The sequence below is a fragment of the Apis florea genome, unplaced genomic scaffold, assembly GCF_048593485.1.
Source record: "Apis florea isolate Af1SG1 unplaced genomic scaffold, ASM4859348v1 contig_2293_pilon, whole genome shotgun sequence".
Taxonomy (NCBI): domain Eukaryota; kingdom Metazoa; phylum Arthropoda; class Insecta; order Hymenoptera; family Apidae; genus Apis; species Apis florea.
In genome coordinates, this window is record NW_028256554.1 from 309003 (window position 1) to 330908 (window position 21906).

At 44.9% G+C, this 21906-nt stretch overlaps 1 protein-coding gene across 18 annotated transcripts in view; it reads left to right on the plus strand.

The window, feature by feature from the left end:
• LOC100866640 (protein turtle) overlaps window positions 1-21906 on the plus strand; it is a 103784-nt gene that overhangs the window by 13943 nt on the left and 67935 nt on the right. The window lies entirely within an intron of this gene.

Consider the following 21906-nt stretch of genomic DNA (forward strand, 5'->3'; position numbering starts at 1 on the left):
TTCATCGATGTGTTTACTCCGAGGACAGAGATTTATCGAGGCGAAAGGTTTGCACTCGTCTCGTATTCGTAGGGAAAGAAAATGAACCGTTGAAACCGAATCGATAAAACGATGATATCGTTGTGCGTGACGACATACCGATTCTGCCACTTTATACGGATTATACTTGTTATAAGGTCAATTGATCACGAGCGCGGGTCGTGATATATGCCTTTCTGTCTGTCATCAATCTTGCGAACGTATTCGCATACGTACGTCGCCCTCGATGACCCCGTGACTCGCTTCCACGCTCGCGCGCACCTCGATCAACCGATTAACTCGCGAAATGGTATTTAAATTATGCAGAGGGGGGCGCGCGATTGTCCTCTTATCGCGCGAATGTCCAGCCTTTGTTCCCTTCCCCTCGCCACACGACAATCATTCGAATTTCCGGCCCGGGGGATCGGAAACGACGGTAGAAGAAGAATCGTGCGACGTCCGTGACGATCGCGGTGACGATCGTGCGACTTTTGCCCACGATTTGGACGATCAACCGTTTGGACCAATAGAAGGTACAGGAAGAGTATCATTACAGGATTGAAGAGTCAAGGGTTACGTCTCTTTTTCGCCTCCTCCTCTTCCCATTCGCCTCGTACCTCTTGGTCATTGTCACGGTCATTTCCAATTACAAGTTTCAACCGGCGTTTCCTTTCGGCTCGAGCCGCCTCGCTCGTCCCGTTTTATCGATCCACGCATTCCTCTTCCTCTTCTCCTTCTTCCACCGTCGAATCGAACCCTTTATTCCACTTCTTTCCGCTCGACCCGTTTTGAAACTCGATTAACGGTCGTCGCAAATTTAATCACTTCATAACCAATGTCCATCTTTTTTCTATATTTTTTTCCCCTTTTCGCTCTCTTAACTTCGCTTTCTTTCGACGAATTCTCTTTCCGCGAGACGAATCGAGTTTTGCGAAGTTTCGTAATCGATGACGAAAAAAAAAAAAAAAAAAAAAAAAAAGAAAACTTGTTTCTACTACTTTAAATTTCAAATAGAATAACACGGAGGAATAATTTTGTCCAATCCAATTTCCACGCTAGGAAACTTCGTTTTGGAATTAAAGTGGATGCGTCGCGTCCGTCGACTACCGACTAATATAAATACTACTACTAGTTGAAAATGCGGGTAAAAGGTAAATGTTGATTCTTAACATCGTTAAGACTTTCGATTCTTTCCATCTATCGGATCTAAATACTTTGGCAAAGTGAGCATCGTCGAATCCATTACTATATTAATGGATATAACCGCGCAATGTTGAAGCGCATAACAAATTTACCTTCCCTCTCGTGGCGGGAATCGAAACGATCGAGAAATTATTAATTTATAGAGATGGAATACGCTTCCTCTCCCCAACTTGGTATCTGCGGCCGAGGCGTTTTGTTTCGGGCAAATTACGCGGGGCGGAACAATAAGATGGGCGGGATAAGAAGAGATATGCGAGGGTAAACGCGAGCGACATAATACTTGGGAGAGGCCTGTATTCAAAGCGGAGGACGTGGTCGAACAAGCAGGGGGCTCTTTACACCGATGATATCCGAGGTGGCGAATAGGAATCTCGCGTTAAGATTCGCGGTGCTGGCTAGGCAGCACCGTGTCAAGGGGGTGGCTGGCAAAGGCTCCGCGCGGCGTAATATGATTATTCCGCTCTGCCGGATGGCCCGAATCCGTGCGGCAAACTTTACAAGTTGTGCGCGAGTACCGCTCCAAGATAATGAAACGATCCACAAGTTGTCGGCCGTTCTCCTCTCGCTATCGACCGTTCTTCGACCGTTCGCAATTTCTCTCCTCTCCTCCTTTGCCTCGCCTCCTCTTCCCCCTCCTCCTCCCCCCCCGTCTCTAAGAGATAAGCCAAAGGAAATTCATCCCGTTTCTTTTATCTCTTCTTCTTCTTCTTCTTCTTCTTCTTCTTCTTCTTCTCGACAACGTCAACTTTTATCGCGTTGTCGAAACTCGACAAATTGGAAGATTACGTTTTCTCGTTCGTTCCCTTGCTCGATATGCAACGATGAAAACATCAAAAGAATCGCGAATCGCGCGCTCCTTTTTTATTTCCCTGCCGTCTCGTCGATGCTTGTTTTACCGGCTGCTGAAACTGGAACAACGAGCCTCCACTTATTATTCCTCCTTTTTTTCTTCTTTTTCTTTTTTTCTCTCCCGGTTCAAGCTCCCGTGGAAAAGTTTCGTATCGATATTAATCGCGCAAGTTTTGCTCCAAGTAATTGACCGATAGATTAATCTATCTTCTAGCGGATAATAAGCGCGATTATTATTGATAATTTTAATTTCAGAAGAAAGAAAGTTCGTCGGGTTAAATTTGTAATCATTTTCTCCAATCCTCTCCCTATTCCCTATCGTTGTACCACGTAGCGCAAACTTTTGAACAATATTAACGCAGCTTCTCCAATGATTCTCCCCTCGTAAACCTCGGCTGTCACCGACATTGTTTCGCGCCAGTGGGTTTGTTAGCGAGAAACTCGTTTAGTTACCAACTTTGACCCCATCCACTTTGATAGAAGTCTTGGCTTATTCCTCCCTTTAACCTTACCTTCTGCCCAACGAGTTAAGCACGCGTGTCATCTTCTTTTCTCTCTCTCCCCCTTTCTTTCTCGCGGTTCAAGATCGAAAGTTGAACAGGACTCGCGTTATTTCACTTTCCACCTAAATCCTTTGCACCAACGACGGAATTTCACGAATAGATGGCTTCTCCTCGTCGAATCACCCAACACCCTTTTCGTCGATTACGCGGACTTACTTGGAATCAATTGGGCGATGGAATACGAGAGAAAATTTTCGAAAGAAGGCGTGTTTGTTTCGTGAATTGATCAATTTTTTGGAAAGGTATATGGTATAAATAAAAAGCTGGTGGAATAATAGGAAGAGTGTATAGGGAAGAGCATGAACATCTTGGAAGAGCGCAGGGTGTAACGGTTGCCGGTGACGTCGATCCGATGAATCGGTCCAATTGTTATCGGCGACTAATGAGATGGATGTATTTATGCGACCCACATGTGCATAATGCAATAGCTCGATCCCGGTCCGTCCTGTGCAGACGCGGCGCGACAGCTGCGGTTAATGCATCGCACCGTTGCTATCGCTCGTGTCTATCGGGAGGCGAGCGCGATCGTTCGTGAATTAACCGTAAATTTGCATCGTTGATTGGATTCGATTAAATCGTATCGATGAAAAATTAACCGATCGAGACCTGATCCTCGATGGATTTTCGCCCACTTTCCTCCTCTTCCTTTCCTTTCCTTTCCTTTCCTTTCCTTTCCCCCTCTCGCCGAAGGAATAATGCTCGAACGATACTCGAGGAGGGGAGGGAGGAAAGGAGGCGGTCGACGACTCGTGGAGCGAACGTGAGAATTCAGGATGATGCCGCGGTGGGAATTGCGTGGCGTCGCTGCATTGTGCGCAAGATACACGGCGAATCTTTCAGCCCCTCCTGCTCCCTTTCTTCGCCTCCGCCCCCCCCCCCGGTCTCTTTCTCCTCAACCTGGCCTCGTAATTAGCGAGATCAGTGGCGCGTGTGGTTGCCGCAATTACGCGTCGACACGACGCACAGAGAATGGGGGGCAGAACTGGACCGAAATTATTTTTCCTTCTCTTTTTTTTTTTTTTTTCCTCCTCCTGATTTCCAGCTTAAACGGAGATTTAGTTTTTAGCGCCTTTTGTTATAATTTATCGTTTCGTTGTGAAATGTAGTAATGTAAAATAGAAAGAGAGAAATAAATGCTTAAGTGAAAATGAAAGGAACGAAACGAAATTACGAGTTTTTTTTAAATATTTTTGTTATGTCCGTGTATATGTAAGGTTAAAAATATTCTTACGATTGAAAGTATGCTAGTTTTATTTTCATTTGAATTCAATCACTCCGAGGGTGAGATACATGGATTGGACAATTTGCAAATCAAGACAAGAGAGATTATGTCGAATATGTTCAATTGGAAAGAAAAGAATGCAAAATGTTACAATCCTCGAGTCATTGACTACTCTCGGTTCATAGTCTTAGCAAAAAAGTTATAGCGGGCAATTAAGTTTGAAAGTGTTTCGAATTATGACAAACATACGGAGAATTGGAGAATTCCACGAGAGTCCTATCTTATTAACTCATATCCGATAGATATGGACCTAAATAATGGTAATTTAACAAAACGAAAAGGATGAAACTGAAAATTATAAAATGATAAAAGCTAGAGGAACAAAAAAAAATTACTAACTATAAATATATAAATGGTTATGTCAAAGAATCTGTTAAGCGTGACGAGCGTTCGTACATGTCATGGCCGATCGTGAACAAAATTAATTTTAGCATAGTTTTGCAAAATTTTCGAATAAAAAAAAAAATAATAAAAAGTTTTCTTATAAAACTTTTCATATATCCAACTCTTATCGCGTGGAACGACATGCGACGTACAAAGAATCATTGATGAATCGTTGTGAATTTTCAATATAAAGTAATTACTTAAATTTAAGTTTAATTTACAAAAAAAAAAAAAAAAACTTAAACAAACGTTTCGAGACGTCACATCCGTTGTAAAGTTTAAACGCTTCTTAATAAATTTACAGAATATTTCTCAACAATTGGAATCTAGCGACCGATCAATTATCGATTAGTTCTCTGTCTATATACTTGATCGAATTTGTAACCGTTTAAAAAGAGGATTTAAAATTTTAACGCATAAGAATTCCAGAATATATTATACATCTAATATACATTCTTCGAGCCAGCGTATACCAGCGTTCTCTTATTTTCCTTGTGCGAGAAAAATTTGTATTCGAGAAATCTCTTTCTTCCAAGCAACAACTTATTTATTAACTCTCTGTATTAACGGGAGAAGTTGAATAAAGGATTCGACACTTCCTCCTCGACTGACCAGTCGGAAAAAGTTGCTCGTCGATCACCCAATCGAGTCCACGAGCGAGCCGTGCTATTGCAAGTCTTGACTCCGCGATTCCATTCCACGCTTGCTCGCCTTTTTACCTTCTCGTCGAGCGAGAATTGTCCCGCGACAATGAGATCCCTCCACGGCGAAGACAAGAATCGGTTGTGCAGATTTCACGGTCTCGATTCCCCCTCTCGAGGAATTGCGTAAGAGCGAGTCGCTGGTGTGCGTGTAATTCAAGTTCACGGAGAGAGAAAGCGGGGTACGAGAAATGCCGCGATCGTTGCCATTTATTTTGCACGAGCCGGTGCAGTTTATATCGACTCGATCGAGAGGTCTTCGATAAGTATTTTCGATCCTCTACGCGATCCTTTTAACGATCCTTCCTATTTCATCACGGTTGCTCGCAAGGTATAACGAGTGGTTGTTGCGCCGTATTTCCTTTCTCGCTTATAATTTTCACTCGGATAAAGTCTTCTTTATCCCGGGATAAAAATTGTAAAATTGTTGTCGATATTTTTCGAAATTGGCGGAGAGCGACGATATAACGCATCTCGAGCGAAGCCACGATCCGAGACTGACGCAGCCCTTCTGCCAGTTTTCTAATTTTCAAGGGGAGGCTAATTAACGAGCGTACGTAACGCGTACGTAATTAAAGGGAGGGGTAATACACGGTGGGTGGTATCGCGAAGAAACGAGAGGAAAACTGGCTCGTACCACCTCTTAATAGCAGCAACCCCTCCTAAGTGTGCGAACGTCACACCGCGTGAGCTTTTATAAGGATTCGATATAAAGCCGGCGGCCCCCCTTGCAAATCTAAATTTTCCCTCGGCTTCTAACCTCTTCGCTTTCTTCTTTAACCGTCCTAACCGCTTCTTTTCATCCTTATTATCACGCGTAATCCATAATTTGGGACGAAAGGGGATATTTCCATGCGCGATGGCGAATTAATATGCGTTATAACAATATGCGGTGGAAAACAAAAATTGGCAGGAAAAAATTCCTGATCTCGGCTTCGTTTCGATCCGTCCAGCACGTTAATTTATAGGATAGGAATACGAATACGAATTGGTATTAAAATCCATTATTAATGAACGAGCGAAACGAATTACTACACCTCCGATCACTTTCGAGCATCCCGTGAAATTCCGTTTTGCGCCGATTAAGCGATTCTCTCGAAAAGAATAGGGGAAATTAATATTCAGGAGCGCGCAATACCATTCAGATCTTATCGTTTTTGTCAATTGTATTCTATTTTCAACTGATATTCGTTTATTAGATAAATCGGATGAAGAAAAGGTCTCGAACGATTAAATCGAAACATTCCTTCTTCTTTCTCCTTTTTCTATGATATCCAATTTGTACGGAATGGTAAAAAGCTTGGAAGAAATGGCAATTACCATGAAACGAAATTATTAACGCGCAAGGGATATCTCTTGTTATCGCACTACGTTAAATATTTGATCGAAAGATTTTGCTTGATCGAACGTGTTCCACGATTATTTTTACAAAAATTTCCATCGCTAAACAGCGATGGTCGATCGATTAAAAAAGGGTAGTAGATTTACGCGAATATTTATCTTCCCTTCCTCGCGTCTTTCCTTCTTTTTTTTCCTTTTCATCCCTCGCTGAACATCTTCTTCTAATTACGCATCTTCTTCCGATCGTTCGAAATGGAAAATTATTATTCCCGGGCAACTGTACTTTGGCCTGAAAAGGCCAAGCGTTCCTCGAGAGTCGCGCAACTCGTACTAAGAGCGAAGTTTTAATCAGTTGGACGCTCGAGGGAAAGATTATTCCAGACTTGGACAATATTTCAATTGCTATTGAACGAGATGAAAAGTGTCGAATGGAAAAGAAAAGATATATATTTATATATTTATCCAGCCGACGTATTGTACCATGTTAATTTCGTTCCCTTTCAAAATATTTCAAAATATCGCTCGAGATGCTCGAAAGATTTCTTATCGTTTAATATATATCCTTGCGTACGTACGTAATCAATTCGAGGATCGGAAGAAGAAGCGAAGAAGAGGGAGGACAAGAGCGGAAAGGGGAGAGGAGTAATTTTCTCAACTATTCGCTTTTACGTATTTGCCGCGTTACATGATGAGATTTTGTGTCGTGCACAGGATCCACAGGTGAAATTCTTCTCCCTCGTTTAGATCTCTTCTTCTTCTTCTTCTCCCTCCTCCATCTCCTTCCTTCCTTCCCGAATTATACCTTTTCAAAAACATTTTTACAAACGCATAAATAACACTTGGAGTCGAGTCTAGCGTTTATTCGATCCCTCTGGCTGTTAATCTCGGATCCCTCTTACGCCACCATCTCCAGTGAAAAGATGTACTTTGGTACATCGTTCGTATTCGCGTACGAACGAATTATCTACCGTGACGATGAATGCGAGCATCAGAGACGCGCGAGGAACGTAAAAAACGCCCGAGTCGGGTTGGTGGTTTAATTGAAATCAAGCTTGCATCGCTGGGATGTTCTTTTGGTGTAAATAGAGATGCTTTTGAGATGAGAGGAGAGAGAGAGAGAGAGAGAGAGAGAGAAAAAAAAAGAATGGCCCCTATTTAGATGCAGATGAAGTACCGCGCGATATCAGCATCGAGCAAATTTACCCTTTAAATTATACTCGGGTATTTCTGCTTTTTTATTTTGTTTCGTTCCCCGAGATTTCGCATATTCCAATTTCTCTCGAATATAAAATTATCGTTCCTTTCCCGAACGCGTAATAATCGCTTCTTTCTACTCGAAACAAAATTTAACGCAAATAATCGTACGTATCAACATTCTCCTCGTTAAAATTCTCTCTTCTCTCTCTCTATATATATATGTATCTTCTCGCGAAGAAGAAAATGAAAAATTGTATTGCCTGGTATCGCGGTCAAAAGGCGCGGCGATTTACGCGCCAGAATTTCTCGCGACTCGTATTCGTCCGCGCGTTATTGCCCTATCTTTTTAGAATTCACCGGAGCAAGGCAAATCCTCAAGATAGAAGGTTCCGTGGATATTGCTTCTCTTCCATTTCTTTATCGCGAGACTGCTCTTTGTCGATTTCGGTTCATCCTTCCATTCTCCCTCGTCTCTCTTCTCCGCCTCCATTTTTCACCGCCCGTTTCTTCTTTGTCGCGTCGCTACTCGATAATAATGCTCGATGTGTCGTATATTAAATCGTGGAAGTGTATCGCGGTATGCGACACGAATGAGAGAGAGAGAGAGAGAGAGAGAGGCAGTAAGAGCAAAATATAGCAGGAAATTTAGGTTGGGAAATTAATGAGAAACTCGTTATGTAAGGTAGGCTCGAAACGGTGTTTCTCGAGATTCTACGTTCACGAAATTTACGAGATTCGCGGAGCCGAGCCAAAATTCTCCGAGTGGCTGGAATTTAATTCCGATTCAAACGATTCTACGCGATATTCGGGGTAAAAATCTTTATACTCGGTTGGCAGAGCGAATAATCGAAAGAGGATACTCGAGCGACGTTGCGAGTTTCGATCTCTTTTCTTCTTCTTTTACTTCGACTCGTCCGCTACGCGGAAATAAGTGCTTACACGACCGTTGTTAGATAGAAGAAACTTTACGCTATATACGTAGACCAAAAACCACGCTATAAAATACGAAAACGAGCGGAACTCTGTCTCTCTCTTCGTTCATATTTTAGAAGCCCGAGGCTGACGCGGTCGTCGAGAGCTTCGTCTCTTAGAGTTGGCAACAACGCGTTTCTCCTAGGTCGTTAGCGATGCCCAAGTTTTATCGTTCGGTTTATTCCACCGTTGCTAATATTCCTCCGCGAAGAAGCAGGAAAAAAGAACGGAAGAAAGAAGGAAGGAACGCGTCGGAAAGAAAATTACGTCCGCACGATTTTTTATTCTTTTTTTTTTTTTCTCGAATTTAAGATCGGTTGTTGTCACCGTGCGAGCGCAAGTGCGAGGAAAAACGTTGGTGTAACGCGACGCGCATACGCAAAGAGATTTTTGCGGAAAGGAGAATAGTGCGGCAAGTTGCGCGTTATTCTCGCCACGTCTGCCGTATTGCATCTCTGGTTGGGAGGGGACGAGTACGCTTGTACCGGCTGGAAGATGACGCAGGAAAGGGGTGCGGAATGGGGCTCTTTTAGAGTTAAGTGCATCCAGCCCTTGAAGCGTCTCGTTTGCCGTTTTACAGCAGCCAACCGTTCGTTCGTTCGTTCGTTCGTTCGAACCGAATTTTTACCGGTGAAAAGCTGAAATCTCGCTCGGAGAAAAATATGTGTCGCGGGAGGAAAGGATCGATCGATTGCGATATACATATATATATACGGCCAACCACCGTGTGAAGAAGAAAAAACAAAGGATAAGCGCCAAGACGAGAGATTCGAACTCGGTTGATCGAGTAACCAAAGAAACGCGTTATAACATCTCGTTTCGTCGTCCATGAATGGGTAAGGAAAATGGCGGAAAATCGTACGCTTTAACCGCCCGAGCTAAGTGCACGCCGCGCTTAGAACGATTTCCCGGAGGAGATTCGCGACACGAGCCGGAACGATAAGTCTGGCGAATCGAATGTCGTCCGATAAATTGTCAAAGCCAGTCTCTCTCGGTTGCGGAATTGGCTCGACTCGAAGGTTGGGAGTCGACGCAGAAGCTCGATAGGCGCGTGAAACTGGATACATACTCGGTCGAAGGTATCGCGTGGCTTCGTCTCGTCGAGAGACGAAAGAATGAGAGAGAGAGAGAGAGAATCGGTGAAGCGGAATGGGGAGAGAAGAAGCGAGCGAGAATATTCCGCGATGGGGCTTATTCCTTGTTTTATACATTCATGACGCGTACTTTTATGCATTCACTTTTACGGAACGGAAAGCGACTTCTTATCCAACTGGAGGAGGAAGAAGCGTATATAGCGAAGGGCGAGGGGGAGGCGAGGCGAAGTAGGTTGGAGGTGAATGGCTGTCTCGACGTAAATTCGCTCTCGTTTCTCTTTCCCTTTTCTTTCACCTCCTCTTCACCTTTCGTTCGCGATCGAACCTTGCGTTCGAGGTCGTACCCTCCCCGATTATTAAAATTCATCGGGACGAATGAATCATCTCGTTAACCGAATTCGAATCGATCGCGTATATCACGCGCGTTGGCCGACGCGTGTTTCGAGGGAAAAGGCTCGCTTCCATAAGATGGAAACTTTATTAACGACAGGGTACGAGAGTCGTTTGCCAGTCGTTTCGCATCACAGAACGTCTCACGATCGTGGAATAGCTGGGGGATTTCTCATTAAATACGACTAAACGATCGAAACAAAAGGAGGCCGCGAGAAGACGGGAGGAGAAGATTGATTCAGTAGTCGGGCAAGCAAATAATGAAATCAATCGCGCGTCTCTATTCTGGTGGAAAGAGCGAGAGAGGTATCTGGGTTGCGCTGAAAGCTCGTCAAGCTTTTAAACTTTAATCGATTTCACGTTTCGAATCTTGATACCTTGGAAAGTAATGCGTTCGCGGGAAATTACTTTTTATATTTACACCGACGTTTCGTAATAAAATTTTTAAATCGAGGAATACGATGAGAGGTGAGGGAGAAGCCGACCAAGCGGGAAGGAATCGATCCGCAAAACAAAACTTGATCGCCGCTTTTTTACAACGGATGGTGTAACGTTACCCAGAGGCGCGCCGTATTTGCCAACACGTGCGTCGCGTAGCGTCTGACCGCTTCCGGGATAGTAGAGGCAAGGCTTCTTCTTGTTCGCGGCGTCTCCGCGAACTATTTCCTTCCGTTGCGTTTTTTTTTTTTTCGAACGAGAGAGAGGACAAGGGTGGGGAAAATTTCGTGTATATTTCACGACAACGAAAGGCGGGGGACGGTGTCTCGTTGTATTATTCAGGATGCGGTTTCTCAGAAACTGGAAACCACGCGTCACGAGCGTTTCCGTTCGACGTCCACTTTTTTCCCTACCTACTTTCTTCATTCGCGTAATTCATCGGAATAGATGGGCTAGAAGAATGGGTAATAACCGAATCCCAATTTTTCCTCTTCCCTATTTCGAAGAATTATTTTCCGTTTCAACAATTCGATCATCTGCCACGATCGTAGGATTCGTCGGTGGAAAATATGCTCGTAACTTCGCCACGGATCGATCGATTCCGATGTTTCTCGCCTTGATATTTTTTCCTTTTTTTTTTTTTTTTTCTTACATTCCCGATGATATATACTCGATTCGCAATATATTTGGAATAGAGACAGAGATCTGCTCGATCGACCGGGGATCAAGTAGGACTTGGAAAGAGAGAAAAGAGACCCAGAGAGAGGAAGTGGAATGCGCGAAAAGAAAGAGAGAGTATACGTGTAACTCTCGAGCCACGTTATTGCGGACGCGCCGATTCTAGTCTGGTCGACTGATTTTCTCCCTCCCCTCCCCCTCTCTCTCTCTCTCTCTCCTCGTCGTATCACGATTGAACCCGAGAAAATTTCCTATCGTGCCGGATACGGAGAAATGACGCGGAAAATCGGAGCCAATGCCCCTTTAGCCCGTTGCAACCTTTCAGTTTCCTTCTCTCTCTCTCTCTCTCTCTCTCCTCTTCCAACTTGTGTTTTCGAACTGCGCGTCGCTCCTTCGCCATTTCTCTCCATCCAAGCCCATTATCCAAAGCGTCGCTGGTTACCTATTAACGATTCGATCGTTCGATAGACGCAGCGAGATTAATTTCGTCGTAAATACGGATTACTTTTTCACTGCACGCCCCCAATTACGAATATTTTTTCAGGCTGTTGCGTAAACGGGATTATAACCAGCATGATCGACGACGATTTTAAAAAGATATATCGAATCGTTTTCGAAATCTTCGAATAGAGGCGGGAGACAAATGGCAGGCACCTCGATTTATCGATTCATTTGAATAAGTCGACCGTTGGTAAAACGGTCTCTCGCTGTTGCTCACCCTCCTACTTTCCTCCTCCTCCTCCTCCTCTCTCCTCTTTTGTAGAGAGTGTTTCACTTTTGTCGCCGTTTTGTTCGAACATCTTTCTTCTTTAAACGTCTTCCGATGGAAATCGTTATTATACTTGTATAATACCATTTTTCTCTTCTCTCCTTTCCGACGAGAGTAGCAAGAAAGTACGTTTGAAAAGGTATCCGATTCTTGCCCTCGTCGTCCTCGTTTTCGTCTCCTCTCTTCGATTCTTGGCGGGAAAAGGAGAGGAGGAGAGATGGAAGAGACGTTTCGTCGATCTTATAATCGAATACTTATAATATTCGGTCGCTGGTCGATCGGTGGAGGGGGCGATAAAAGGGTGATAAAAGTTCACGCGTCCGCGAATTTACGAAACTTGGATACATCTCGATCGATCCCTCGAACGAGCCAAGTTGAACGAACGCGAAGAAACCGCATTAAAAGTTGAAACGAAATTATAATTGGACTTTTTTTTTCCAAATTAATACGGTAAAAGGGAATGGAACTCTATGCAAATCCTGAATGTATTCAATTTTCAATTGCGCTTAATGCGTATAATCGGAAGAATGGAGGGATGGTTGGCTGGCTCTCCTCTCCCCCGGGGACGACACCGTTGCAACTCTCTCTCTCGAAGAAAGTTCCCAATATTCAAACTCTGCTGTACGTATTTAACAATACAATATCGTAAATAAAATAACAATTCGATAGAATATTTGTTTCAACGGAACACCTCGTGTAGTTCCTTGCTTTTTCTCTCTTCCCTCAAACTTGTTAAGCGTAAAACACGCGTATCGAAGTTGTACACAAGAACAGTTTACTTCTTACCCTCGGTTCCTCGGTTGGATCGCACGAAACGAATCGTTAATATCGGGAAAGGTAATTGGTTGTCGCCCGCTACGGAATCGTTACGATCGATTTTTTCCTCTTCTTCTTGCTCAATTACCGCAACAAGCCCGTCGTGCCCTCTCTCTCCTTTAGCAGTATTAATTCTTTGACGCGAGGCGTATTTTCTCGAGGAGATCTTGTCATCTTGGACTTGGAAAAACGGGAAGAAATTCTCACGAGAACGAGATGAATAGCCGCGAAGCGTCTCGAAGGTGGATTTCCTCGAATCCACTAGGTGCTCCCCTTATATTATTTCCCTAGGAAAATAAGTATCCATTCCACGAATCTCCTCGGGGGAATTGTAAAACGGGCAGCGATAATTCCGTAGGTGTGGAGAGAGAGGATTGTTGGAGGATGGCTCGGCGTTGGCCGAGTGCCCGCGAAACTCGGAGGTGTTGCGCGAGAAAATGGCCAGTTGCGATCGTACCAGCTTCCTCGTTCGTGATACGCCGTGCATCTTTTGCGTACGACTCTACGGTTTTACGCGTGGATAAATGGCAGCAGGGAGACGACACTTTTACTGCGACATTTTTTCTCTTTAGTTTTCTCCCCCGCCTCCGGCCTCGGGCTATCGTTGAGTTTTCCCTCTCTTCGTTCGTTTCCTCTTCGATTGCTTCCTCTCTCGCTTTATGGACTCACTCATGGAATGCAAGGTATAAGTGAAGATCTTGAGAATATCGTTTAAAAAAATTATCGCCACGTGGAAGATAAATATATATTCTTGGAGATGAAACTTGGTTTTTCGAACTTTTCCACCAGATCCATTCGTCCGCTGCTCGAATCATCACGCATCGGCAAACTAACCGCCAGTTAGTTGACTATTCGCGTCTCATTGGCCGTAGTACCACCGCTCTGTTGAATACGCGACCGATGAGAAAGTTGCATATAATTTCGACAATATCGCAACTTTATCCTCGGTGGACTAATGGTTTCAAAAACGAGAAACGATAAAAGTGGAGAGGAGAGGAGAAACTTGCTTGCTTTCGGATAGGAAAAGAGTTGTTGGCGCTTTTCGCGAAGGGATCATCGCGTAAAAGAACGGAAGCGCGAAAGCGAGTAAAAAAAGGGAGAAAAGAATTTTTTGCCGGAGAGTAAAGTGCGGCAGTTGATAGAGAGCAGTGGCAGGGTAGGATGGATAGAAGCTGGTGTCGGATCCGACGGGAGTGATCCGTGGCGATACCAATAAGGGGTCGCTTTTCCCTCGGGCATCGTTATTCACAACTATCCCGGACTCGAGCGAGGGTGCGAGGATACAGGTTGCTCGCGATCCCGCTCTTCTATTATTCACCCTTTCCTCCAGAGCCGTGTCCTCTCCTCTCGCGACCCAACTTGTTACTCGAACCACCTTTACCCGATTTTTCTTCGATTTTTCTTCTCGCTCGATAAAGCCACTATCGGTTAGTTCATCGTATCGTGGTTGCGACGATTGGCTTTTCCTTTTTTCTTGGCGATAATTTTTTCGTTCTTCTCCCTCGTCGCAAAACGAACAAGATCCCGGATGGGATTTTAGCCCGGCCGTGAAAATGTGACGGGGATTATGGAAACGTCGATGGGTTGGTGGGTGTAGAAGAAGAGTCGTTCGATTCGGAAGGATAATTTCGTTTTTTTTAATTATCGGAAAGAGAGAGAAAAGAAAGGAGGGAAAAGGTGAACGAGGTGAAAAGTAATGGGGCGAGCGTTTGTTCCGCGTTAACCATTGCGTTTCCATCTTGAGAAACGTTTCGGGAAGTGAGCAACGGCCGCGGAAAATTTTACACCGGCGCCATTACCGTAAAAGGCTATGGTAGGCCTCTGGGGGGAGGGATTATGAGAACGACCGCCATGAGTGTAGGTTACGGGTGGGATCGTCTGTTGCACGTGTGGAATTGAAATGGGTGGCGCGTAGAATTTAATTTAACTTTTCTACTTGGTTCCGCTGTGAAATCGGCTTGATCGACGTCGCTTAATTTCGACACCATCTCCCTCCCGAATATTTTTCTTCCCGCATAGCGCTTGTTTCGTATCGGCCTGTTAATCCTAAGACGAGTCGACGATCAACCTACATATATTTTCTACCTTTTCGCTTCGACTCGATTCCATTTCGTGGCTTTTCTCCCCGACCGGGGATAAAACGCTTTTGTACGCGAATGTTCGCCGCGATATAATGGCGCGACCTATTTCTCGAACCTTTTTTTTCCCCCTTCCTCGCCTATTCTTCCTCCTCTCGAACGTTCTCGAACGTTCCATCTTCGATCACCACCTTCCTCTTCCATATATTCGTTCTTTGCGATTGGGGGGGAAAGAAATAACTCGATTCTCCGTTAATATCGGGATGATTATTTTCTTTCTTCCGGTTACTCGAGATCCGTCTGTTCCCTCCAACTTTATCTAGCCTCGTACGATCAGGGTGGTTAAATTTGCATATAAGGTGGCTCGCTGCGGTTTTCGAGCTTCCTTTCGTAGAAGGGATTGTTTCCGCCATATAGACACAGCACGGGTTTGATGAAAATGGCCGGCTTCGGAACCTCGTTACGGAATAATACGGAGTTTCGTTCCATGCAATATGTAACGCCCGCAAGGATCACCGGGCGAAAACGAACCTGGTCCCCCTCGTTCGTCTCGACTCTTTCTCCTCCGCTTTTTCCTCGACGAGTCGCGCGGCCCCCGTTGCGATTAAACGGCGCGGTTCAAACTTTGCTTGAACGCGGATTAATTATCTTAATCGGCACGCCTACTTACGCTCTCGAAACTGTTGTTGGAAAACTAAGTTGGAAGCGCCGATACCTCTTTGGATACCACCAATTCCACACCGAGCGCGATGTTTGCGCTCAATGCTTTTCGGAGAAAATCGATACTTTTTTGTGTCAACCGTTCAATTCTTTCCATCACGCACGAACGATCGTATCGACGTTGCGCTTTTCCTTCGAAAAAGGAACGATCGGTGGGAATAATTGGTTTTAAAAAAGGCATTTTGGCATCAGGGTTTCGGGGAAAATCGGGGACGATCGGTACTGGGGCGAGAGTGGGGCCCTCGGCTGTAGGGCGATCGTAAATTCTTACGACGCGCGGTTGAAACGGGGGCGTTTCGCGATAGTAAAATTTGAACGTCCTTATATGGCTGCTAGATGTTATCCGATACCGATATCGATGTTCATGGATGGAATTTGCCTGGCCCGTCATCCACTCGTTAAAACCTCGAAAACGAGTTTCTTCTTCTTGGACGCTCGTTGCCCACGATTGGAGAGAATTCGCGCCCTGTATTCGATCTCTGACACTTCCTCACCGGGGTTCCTCTAACCCGATATATCCTGACGTCAAGGTCAGTCGCCCGACTCGTTTTCAATTCTGGAAGAGATGGCAGCACGACTATCTGCACCGAACGAGATCGTTCGTGTCAGGAGTAATATCTTCTTCTCGTTTCGTTTCATTTTTGTTGTAAACTCCTCCACGGAAATGGAATGGAAAATTCAAATTTTTTTTCCAAAAGCGCCTCGCCCACGCCGACACGGGCAAATTATCTTTAGAAATTTACAAGTGCATCGTGACCTCTCCCACCACATTTTACATTATTCTCACCCCTGACCTTTCTCTCCAACGTCACGAGAACATAGCGCGCGGCCTTCGCTTAACTTTCTTCTCCGCGTTTCCATTTCACAGTTTAGACTTAGAGAGTGGCACGCGCTTTTCAATCGACACGAAAATGACGCCAGCTAAAAAATTCCTTCCTCGATTCAACGATCGCGAGTTTGGTCAACCATTCGATTTCTCGTCGAGATGGATGTCATCGATCGAATGTCGTGGATTCTTCTCCCCCTCCCCCCGACCGATTATCCCGACTTTTCGCAACGAGTAAACGGATACCTTCTCGATCAAGTTGGAACAAAGTATCCTGGTTAGCTACTCGTCTTTCTCGGAGCAATAACGGATATTAAAAAGATACACACACACACACACGAGTGTACAGACTTTCGTCCCGCTTTTCGAATCTTCTTCTCTCGTTTCTCGATATATATCGGAAAACTTTTCCACCGTTCGTTCGATTTTTCCTTCCCCCTTCGCTGGTAAATTCTATCCAAAAAAAAAAAAAAAGAAAAAAAAATGGTTTGCTAATTTTCGCATCTAATCTCGTCACAGACGTGACACTCCGTCTCGTTCCCTTCGAATGTTCGCCGCGTGTTTCGCAAGAAAGAAGGCGGTGTTAAGAGGGAGGGGGAGAATTTCTCGCCCTTGTCTCGCTCGGAACGTTTTGCATTTTTTAAAGACGTAGCGAGGAGGCGCGAGTCGAAAGGAAAGGAAAAGGGGACAGCGAGGAGGGGGGAGATTAATCAGAAACACCTCTCGACGTTGGTCGACAGTGGGAGGGGGAGGGTTGGTTCCCTCTCTCTCTCTCTCGAGCCGTTGCCAGCCACCCTCTCGACAATGGAGACGCTCCTTTGTGTCTGCTGCTGCTTTGTTTAATGGCTGATGAGATGGAACTTTGCTGAGAGAGAGCGTGGTGTGCCGCCTTCTCGAAAATTCCGCCCGTGCTCTTCGAATGACCGGCTGCTCGATCGTCCAACGTCCCTTCTTCTCCGCGATCTCTACGCGGAAAGCTTAGGGGGGCAATTGTCTCCCCCTCATGTTCCGTTTACGAGCGAATCAGTGAGCGGAGTGGAGTCGAGTTGAGCTGAGATCGAAATCTTGATGGCGATAAGTAAATCGAAAATGGTCTGGAACGCTCACATTTGTGTATGTCGCCATCCTACATTTTATTATTATAAATAATATACTTACATTGGTATAAGGACCCTTGTTTTTAAATTCTGACACGTTCTGTTTAGCCAGAAACACTGACGCTATTATAAGTGAGAGCATTTTCACGTTTTAATTGATGTCGGAAGGTATCGTTCCGTTAACATAAAAGTGTGAAACTGTCCTTCGGCTGCATAAGGATGTAAACAGAAAAAAATCAGAAATCAAAAGCTGAAGCTGAATAAAGCTCGTTCAGGTCGAGCAAGAAAAATTGAATTGAAAGAGAGGAGAAAGTTATTGTTCGCGAAGTAAAAAAAAAAAATCCTATCGCATCTGCACTTTCGAGTATGACATCGGAAATGTTTGATGAAAGATGTTCATCTTCAATCGTGTCGAAATAATATAATTCTCATGATGGAGAAATTAAAAAGAAATTAGCTATATCGAGAGAAGAGAATGACTTTTGTTAAAAACAAAAGATGTTTTTCGGATAAAAAAAAAAATAATATTTTCCAATGAGTCAAAGTGGGCAAAATTATGTACAGAGAAGACCTCGATAAATACAGATATTCTCAAAGAAGAATCTCAAAGATTAGTGGGCATGAATCGGGAAGACTTTTACTTTCGGACGATCCTAAACGTACAGCTTGGATCGTGGAAGAATGGATCGTATAAGATACATTCTATACGATTGAATACTCGATCCAGATATAAATCCCATAGGCAAAAAAATTAAATAAATTTCGAATATCCTCAAAACGGATGTTTAAAGAAACAATTATGGAAATATGGAATTCCATCGATTTTACAAAATCACTGGTGATTCACATGGCAACTGGAACGTCGATCGAGACAAATTATTACCACCAAAGGTGGTCCAACAAAATATTAATGTCGAATGATACGAAGCGTTCGAACACTCTCGGAATTGCCACGGAATCGAGGGAAGAAAAGAAGAAGAAGAGGAGAAGAATTTACGAAAGCTGTATAATTTTTCTCGTGGAAAAAGCGTGAGATTCGTCGTCGTCGTTACGCCGAGATTTCTTATTCGATTGGAACGGATTTCGTTCGAGAAACGCGAGATCATCTCCGTGAAAGTTTTTGGTATTCCAGAGAGGCGGATCGTTGAACGAGAAGGATGACCGGCGATCGGCGTCTGGTACCCATCTACTCGACAAGTGGGCTCGAGTACCCACTTATAATAGCCTCTCTCACGCGATCTTGAATTTAACCTATCGATCAGGCCGGGAGCGGAGCGAGGATATTCGATCGCGCGGAATGCCTCGAAACGAGGCTCGATTCTTTCCCATCCTGCCCGAAAAACTCGAAAGAATCCTTCGTCCAGAGCAAGGGAAGAATTCCCCCCTTTCTTTCGAACGATTCGAAAATGGTCGGGGAAACAAAGGAATCTGCCCGCTATTTTTATCGACATCGAGAAACATCTATCCCGTTGATACGAGAAACTATTTACGAAGCAATTCTCCATCGTGACTCGAAAAGAAAGTATTTTTCTTTCGCGCGATAATAATCTGGTCGAAATTTGATCCCCTGTTCGGAGATCCATTGTGGTAAATGGTGTTAGCGAGGCATCGGTTGTTCCAGCGGAACGGGCGTGATAATTAAGTATTCATAGCGCGAACGAGGTGGAAAAAACGTGGACTTGTTGATTACGCCGCAGTCGGTTAATTACATCGGCGGTACGCATGGTTAATCGCGTTGCACGTACGTACGAAGCCGGCCAAAATCTTTGTCGCTGTTTAATTAAGTCGCAAATTTACGGCCGTTAATAACTTAACGCGACTGTTGATCGCTTCATTGTTGACCGGCCAACAAAACCGATACGGATTATCGCTCGCGTGCCCACCTATTCGCGAACAATCTCTCTTTCCGAACAACTGAGCATTGAAATATTCCGTGCGCACGAAAGCGTTTTTTACACCGAATACACCCGTCGTACTTTTGCTTCCTTCCCCCCTCCCCTCCCGTCAAAATATATCTTCTTTCGTTCGAGAAGCGATCGCCAAGTAGAATAAAAAAAAAAAAAAAAAAAAAAACGAAAACAAAGTCGTATCGTATTTCGCCAGGATCGAATCCTTAAAAACTAGAAGAGGCAGGAGAGGGGGGGAAGGGGAGGCTGATTTTGTTGCGAAAAAATTAGGATCCCAAAGGGGATCGAGTCGAAGAAGCTTCGATATCTCCCTTTTATATCTTTTCTTTTTTCCTCCTCCTCTTCTTACCTTCTTCTTTACCGTCGGGGATGGAAGAGAAAGAGGAGGAAGGAACAGCGAGAGAGTATACGTATCTGCTATTAGGATGAAAGAGAGAGGGGGAGAAAGGAGGGAATGGAAGAAAGCGAAGAGAGAGAGAGAGAGAGAGAGAGAGAGGTGGCACGCGACAGGGAGATAAGCGGTGTGTGGTGTGCCGTTGGCGTTCGGGCACATTCGGTTATGTTCGTGGACGGTCGGCGGTCGATAGAGCAAACACGGCCGCGCCCCAACCCCCCCGGGGGGGCCTTCGCGGAGGTGAGCGCACGTAGATGCGCGAGGGCTAGCCGCCGGAGGGGATCAAAACCACTCCATCACGGAATATGTATGATAATTATTACAAGCGTTATGCCCTCGTGGGCCGAGTTGGCCGATACACACCACCTTCTTCACTTACACCCGTTCCAAGTATGCTCGACTACGTGCAATCCGCCGAGAGAAGAACAATGGTCGAAAAAAGATATTTCGCTCCTGTCTGTGCGCTGTCCTGTTGTGCGATTCGTTGTCGCTTTTATTTTTATATAAGCGCGAGGGAAAAAAAGGAAAAGATAAGAATTGTTCCCGCGAAAGCGGGTATTTAATAGCAGAATCGCGTTCGTATCGCGATGGCGACGCGTCGCGAGCGAGATTCCAGTGGTATTATATTATTCTCCAGTCAGCCGGCAAAGTTTAATACGGAGCGTGGCTTAATACGAGAGCGGGTATACCAACTTTGTGTACAATTTCTGTCAAGTATTTTGTACCGTTAGCGTTACCGTTGGTAGCGAAAATCGGATTCGACGGTAGAAGGGAGGGGATAGACGAAAATTTGAAACGTAGGGGGAGAGAAAAATTTTTAATTTTTCCAAAATTTCCCCCCCGCTCGGATCGAAGAGAAGGATAACAAGGCGAGGTAACACCGAGTTTCTGTTATATACGCGAGCGAAAATCACGCCGCGTAAAAGGGAGGAGAAGGTGGTTTCTTAGACGCGCCCGACTTCAAAGCGTGCTCGCATTTTTCCATCCTCCGACTCGTTTTCGAGGTTGATCCTTTTCGTTCTCGTCGTAGGTCGGGGCCAAGCAGGCATGCGCGTTACGATTCGCTTCAACAGATTGGCAAGAAGACACGCCGCGAACCGAGAGGCATCCCTCTCAAAGAAGCCCGACGAAACGATCCGTTGGTATCGCATTCTTCTGTTTTTCACCCCGGTGAAAAGAGCGGAAGATAAGGCGTAAGGGGGAAAAACGAGGAAAGCGAGAGAGAGAGTGGAGAAACGTTAATGGAGAGGGGGAGGGGGGGGGGTAGGACGCAAATGGGATTGCCTCTCAAATTCCTGGAGGGCTCGTGCCAAGGACGAAGGAAGATCCGAACGTTCCGTTTGTCCGCTCTTGATAAAAGTGCCTTCTGGCCGAAGGAAATTGTCTCGGAAATTAATTCTTCGAAATTAATCCTTCGCCGAGTTCTTCCCTTCGTCGTTCCACGAAACGAAAGCGAAACGAGGCTGAAAGCTGGGCCGAAAATCGATCATCGTTTTCTCGACAATCGAAATTTTTCTCGAGGGAATCCTTGAGAACAGATCGGATCGGATTTTTCCACGTAACGTGGAATCATCGGGTTGGAAACGGTTAAAACGGTAGGAACACGGCGTTCCAACCGTAACGCTGAATTCCTCGATGGGGAGGGGAGGCAGCCGGGCATGGTTCATTATAGGAGTATCAAACACGAGGAGGATACGAGTGGGAAAGAGTTAGACGCGCTCGAAAGATTGTTTTGACGAAAACGTGACAAACCTGGGTCGCAGCGTATAGGCGTATGGAAAATTGGTCCAAAGGCGATACACGAGATGAAAGTTGAGGAGGAAGAGGGGCGTTCGCTTCTTAAGAGTCAAGTTTCCACGGCACGTACTCGTGGAAATCCGCGAGAAGATTCCACACGGTTTTTCTTCTTCGCGATTCAGATTCGTTCGAATTCGTACTCTCGAATTATCCTTTCGTTGAACGAAAAGAACGAACGAAATCTCTTCTTCTTCGATGTTCTTTTCGTCCGAGTTACACCGCGATTATGTATTATATATGCGACGAAATCGTTTCTATTATATCTAGACGATAGACCTGGTTAAGCGGTAATTGGAAACCGTCTAAGCTTTATAATTCACGTTATCTCTGTGAATGAATGAAAGCGTTATTTAGCGGTGCGCGCTTGCTTATCGAGCGAAATAACGTTGACG